The sequence below is a fragment of the Charadrius vociferus genome, unplaced genomic scaffold, assembly GCF_000708025.1.
Source record: "Charadrius vociferus isolate BGI_N301 unplaced genomic scaffold, ASM70802v2 scaffold228, whole genome shotgun sequence".
Classification (NCBI taxonomy): domain Eukaryota; kingdom Metazoa; phylum Chordata; class Aves; order Charadriiformes; family Charadriidae; genus Charadrius; species Charadrius vociferus.
In genome coordinates, this window is record NW_009649864.1 from 3,171,048 (window position 1) to 3,177,134 (window position 6,087).

At 37.8% G+C, this 6,087-nt stretch overlaps 1 protein-coding gene across 3 annotated transcripts in view; it reads left to right on the top strand.

Moving 5' to 3' along the window:
- WDR20 (WD repeat domain 20) overlaps positions 1–6,087 on the top strand; it is a 47,031-nt gene that overhangs the window by 365 nt on the left and 40,579 nt on the right. The gene's annotated exons all lie outside the window — the stretch shown is intronic.

Here is a 6,087-nt window from a genome sequence, read left to right on the forward strand (position 1 = left end):
GGCCTTGGGGCTGGCAGCTTCTCGCTTGGGGCCCGGTTGTGGTTGGGACTTCAGGCGCTCTCCCGATTAACTGGCCTGTGGGGTAGTGGGGAGGGGAGGGGGAGCCTGGGCCTGGGCTGGAGAGCTGTGTGAGGGCACCCGGCGCTGGCTTAGGACTAGTGGGCTGCGTCAAATACAGTGTCACCAACGGTGGGTATGTGCGTGAGGGGCCCTTTGGAGGGGTGCGATTGCTTGGGCCCTCCTTGGCGTGCAGGAATGAGGGTTGGCTTTCCATTGGCAAGGCATCCCTGGGCCTCCTTCACCTGCTGCTTCAGGTCTGAGTTTGCTGGACACTAACGCCTGTGGTGGTGTCAAATCCTTGCTTCCAGGATCTTTCTAGCTCTGATGGAATAGCTATAGTATGCACTGTAATTTTAGGCCTTTATCGTGACTTTGAAGTGCAGACTGATTTTAGGATTGTTTCTAAATGGGAGCAGTGAAATGAGATGAGTTTTAAGTGTTAGGCAATTAACACAGAGAAAGTTGCTTTTACAGGAGAGAGCCATTGATGCACTTGAGAGAAACTCCTTACCTGTCATTATTTGATGCAGGACAGTGCATGCATTTGATCTTTCAGATCACCATATTTAAGAACAAACGCTTTCTACTTGTTGTTTCTTAAGGTCCTTGATTTTATGGGCTTCAGAGAAGGACTCAGAATTTGTCATGCCAAGTGAACAAGTGTCACTCCTAATATATGTAAACGCAGATGTAATGACTGTCAGCTTTCTATTTTATGTTTCAAAAAGTGGGTGTTCATTATCTTACACGCTTGGGACTCAGCTGCCATAATGTGAGTACCTTGAAATCTTCCTGCTCTTAGCCCAGCATTCAACATGGGACGAAGGTACTGAGAACTAGTGAGGTATGGAAGGCTGTGCAGGAAGTTTGTAGATAAGCAAGGAATTATACCTGAATCTGCGATGTCCTAAGCTAGTGCCCATATCACCTTCTCTGTATAAAATGTGAGCAACAACTGGAGAATAAAGCCTGCGTGGTTATCTGTTGACTGTGACTTGACAGATCTGGTATGTCCTCTATAATTATATGGAAAAGTGTGCATATGGATTTGAGTTTCACCCTTTAATGAATTTTAATAATCTTGTTATGTTTTAAGTAATACTTGGACAATAGTTTCTTTGAGCATGTGATGAGTATTTTGTATAGACAGTATTTGCTATTTATAAGCAGTTGCTATCTTTACTATTTACAAGGTGTTGTGGGTAGCGATACCTCTGAAAATCTGTATCCAAATTATTACCATAATGATTACCATATGATATCTTATGTTCGTTTTTTCCATACAAAGTAACTGCAGAGTTCTCTCACTCAGATTACAGAGCAGGCCTTTATGTAGTTTAGTAATGGTACATGTGATTCTTGCAAGTTGTCTTAGTCATCTCTTGCCACACTTCTGAAAAATAAAAATCTAAAGCCTGGAACTCAATTGAAAATAGGGAACAGAATAACTTTTTCAAATTATAAAAATCACTTTGAGCTGAGTATTTTAGTTTTTATTTTAGATGCTAAAAGCTGCAGGTGTGGCACACAGTAACTGAGAAAATTTTAGTTTTTCAGATTGTTAACTTGTGAGCTTTGAGGTGTACCTGTTACAGTGTTAAATACTTTTTTCTTGGAGTAGTGTAAAACATACGCATTGTTAGAACAGAATTCATTTCAATGACCTTTTGCAATGTTAACAGTTTAAAATACACAGTATATTCTGTATACATTAACTTTAGTAAAGTGAACCTAGAGGAGGAGCTGAAATAGATTGAAACACACTTAAGGAAAATGCTTTAAATGAGAATGGGGAAGATGGTCTGTCATAAACTTGTAATACTTGCTTCTTTGGAATTTATTTTGAAACTATTCAATTGGAAGTCATTGTTTTGTCTATTTACAAAGTTGACATAAGAATGGGCTGAGAGTCTTTCAACTGATTATTTGAGCTTTTCGGAATCAAAAGTTGTAGCTTGTGGCTGCCATAAAAAGGAGAAAGCTATTGTTACCTAAATTGACAGTATGTAATTCTGCCTTCAACTGGACAAAGTATCAAACTCTGCATGCCTTCCTGTTCTTGGGAGCAGGAGAGGAAGAGGGACTTTATCTGTTGAAGAACTACCTATTTGTGGTTGTCTGCATAATGCATATGTTAATAACTTCAGTTTTAACTGTTAGGTTCATAATTATCTAAGTATCCCTTTTAAAAAACTTCCTAATTACTGTAAGGCTATAATTTTCACTTTGGCTAAATCATATTAGAATATTAGAATATGAGTTGAATTTAGTGAGGCTGTGCTTTATGTATGTATCAGGTAGCTATGATTTTGCCTTTTTAAAATTTTTTAAGGTCTGCTTCTTTTCTTGCTAAGAAAATGCCATGTTTTTACTAAAATGAGTGAAAGAACCACCAGGACTTTATTTTAAGTAACGGTGTCTGTTAGATACTGAGATAATTCTTGCATCAGTAATCCATTGCAGATCAGTATCTATCAAGTAAGAGTCCCATTTAAGCCATGAATAGCGCTTGAGAATAAATAATATAGTATTGAATCAAAGATACCACTTGAAAGGATATTTCTTGAAATCAGTGATGCCAATCTTTCTTCCTTTAGTGTCCCTTAAATCCTAAATACATTGTATCTGCTACTTCTAGTTTGTAAATCATCTTTTTAAGTAGACTGTTAATGTACGTGTTCTGTTTAGGATGTTTAGCATATAGAAAGAAAGAACGTTTCCATGGATGTTTTTTCAGCCTTGATCCTTCTTCCAAGAAACTTGGTTGGAAAGTTATGTCTAGTGTCCAGGAGATTGGAGTACTAATAGACTATGATAGTAGTTTGGTAGAGAGACAAGAGAGAGTTTTGGACAGCATTTCAAGCTGTCTTTGGAGACTTTTTTGAAGCAAAAAGGTATTTGCTCCTAACTTTGTTCTTTGCCTCCTTAAAAAGAAGCGGAGTTTTTACTGTTTCATGTTTCTGTGTTACCACTAAACTTTACCATTACCCTGAAATATGTTACCGTATTTCCACGTTTCCCATGTCACGGAAAGCACATCAAGCCAGTGCATTGTTTTTATAATAAAACTTATGCAGTTGTCTGAGTTAATAAGGCAATGCAGGCTTCCAGAAACCTGCTGCTTTCTGATTTGGAGCCACTGAAAAAATAAATGAACCTGTAGTTTAGTAAGGAGAAATTAAACTGTGATGGAATGAAATGTGGTTGCTTTATTTATGTCTGTATATAATTATTCTCAACTGTGGGCTTTCCCTTTCAGTCCTCCTTCACTTTGGCTTTAAGGTTAGATGTGTCTGGTGATCTTCTGTTAATCAGAAGGGGTAAATTTTCATGAACTGAACTGATGTAGTGACAGCTGAAAATGATGGTCTAGCTCTTGTCAGTGCACTCCTCTCTCCTTGCTGTCTTTGGCAGCGCTCAAGCTCTGGTTGGGCTAGTTCAGCTTGCTAAACCAGCAGCAAAATACTCGCTGTTTTTCTGGGCAAATTTTCTCTTGATTTGGTGAGTTGCAATGTCTCATCTTGGGGTCAGATATTAGCAGGCACAGTGAGAGCAAAGAAAGGGTTGGGCGGAGGAAGGAACAAAACTTTTCCCTTCAGCGGTCTGAGCTGTCAGATTGGATCCACTGCCTTATGAGGTCTCAGGTACCCGAGTAAAGCTTCAGCCTTAAGTCAGATTCTGAATGATCTGTTCTTGGGGGATTGTTGACTTAATTTTGATGAAGCAAGTTATAGGTGTTACAGGAAGCCTATTCTTTTATTTTAGGGGTTTGCTTCTTCTTGGAGTGGGGTTATAAGGTAATAATTCAAAAGTTATTGCTCAGACTATGATGCATTAATGCTTTGGATGGGTTGCCTTTACCTGTAGCCCCAAATCAGGAGTGAGGGCTGTTACTTGATTCTTACTTATGATACAGTCTTGGGATACTTTAATATAGTTTGTGGCTGGCTTTGCAAAATGATTTATTAGTTGACTCATTAGTTCTGAAAAGGAGAGCACTATCTCATCTTCCTTGCCTTAGGAATGACTGACAAAACAAGGCTTTCTAGATTGTTGCTGACGTTAACATTTCCCTTTCTACTTCGAAGCTAGTAGAAAGCTAGTAGAAATCCTTTAAGAAATTGTGTGTATGATAATTAATGTATTATTGTCTGTATTTTGTAAAGGTTTCTGGGCAAGTTAGTCTGCAGCTGTCATTGCAATAGTCATATACAGGTACATACTAGCAATAGTGTCACAAGATACGCAGTCTTAGTTTTTACATAGCATATTGGGAAATTATGAAATTTGAATGTGTAGTTTAGTTTATTACATTATGTTAAGCTTTTGCATTGTATTTAAATTCTGACTACCTACTCTCTTTGTTAATGCGTGGCAGGCTTTCCTAACATTGGTTTTTTAATTTTTTTTTTTTTCGGAACTTCTTTCTCATAAAAAGTGGCTTTGTCTTCAGTTCTACTTTTTTCTGCAGCTACCCAAAGCAACAGTCTGTGAATAACTATAGAATATTATAGTATGTTGCAATGGTATTGGAGTAGAAACATATATAGGTGGTAAGCTCAGATTGGTGGAGGCATGGAGGGCAGAATCTGGTGACTATCTTTTTAATCTTATGGGGAGCAGTTGGCTTAGAAATAATTATATTTGTGCTAAGATGAAAGTAATCTCATATTTCAACTCCTCTATTAAGAGCAAGTGTATTGGCAGTTCCTGATTATGAGTACAAATACTAATGACGTGTAGGATTCCTTCCTTTGCGTTTCTCTAAATTACCTTTTTTATGTCTGGCTTGATACCGGAGTCTTTGTTGTCTGGTTGAGAAGTGTTATCCCTGGTGTGGTGACTTTCATTCTATAGACTGTTTGTCTAGGATCTTGTCTCAATGACAGAATGATAATGGGTGGCATTTTCTGTGGAAAGAAACTTGCAGACTTTCTCAAGATGTGATGGGAAGGTGAGTTTATGTTACTGTATATTTAGAGATCACTAAACTGTGTCAGGCCTCCAAAAAAGATGTATGTTTTAATAGCATATATGAGCTATAAAAATGCTGAGATTTGTAAAGATCTTTGAGAATACATTTGCTCTGAAGCAGTGTGAAGTATACGTACATCTTCGTGACCAGTTCTTAAACATGCAGTAACAAGAATCCCACAGTCCCCCTAAATAACTTGTTTTGGTGCTTAATTTTCACCCTTCCTTCTTGAACTTCTTGTTCAAGGGGAAAAAAAGCAGGCTGAATGCTGTTATTTACTGTGGCCATAGAGAAAAGTTAACTATTGCCTTTGGCTTCTGCACACTTGAAAACTTGTTAGTTTGTCCTCTCGTTTTCCCTAAGGTAAAAAAATCTTGTTCTTTTAACCTTTCTTCTCAGATCTTGAGTTCCATCTGTTTGATTGCTCTTCTCTATATTGGCTTCTATTAGCTTGCATTTGTGGTACCTAAACTAGACGTAGCACTTCCACTGTGACTTCAGTGCAGAATAAGGGAGAAATATTGCCTGCTGTATCTGTCTTCTAATATTCTTGCTAACATATTGAATAATGTTGACATTTTTGAATCATGCTCATAGTGTTGACCCACTTGGATTGTTTCTTACCATATTGCTGCTTTCTCTCCATTTTTATCCATGCTTTGATTTTTTTGTTGTTATTGTTTATAAATGCCATGTAGCATTTTCATTGAATTTTATTCTATTAAGTTTATTAGAGAGTGGTTTTATTTCTAATTCTGTGCTCTACACTCCAAAACATCCTTCCAGTATTGATGTTATTTACAAATTTGATGTGTATTCTCATCCATTAACAAAAGTATCTCATGGAATTAAAAACCATGCGTTGCATTTGCTGCTGACCTTTTTCTCTAGTCCAGTTATTTTTTCAGGAGACAGATTCACGGAATCGCAGAATTTTCAGAGTTGGAAGAGACCTCTAGAGATCATCTAGTCCAACTCCCCTGCTAAAGCAGGATTGCCCAGAGCACATTACTCAGGACTGCATCCAGGCGGGTCTTGAAAGTCTCCAGAGA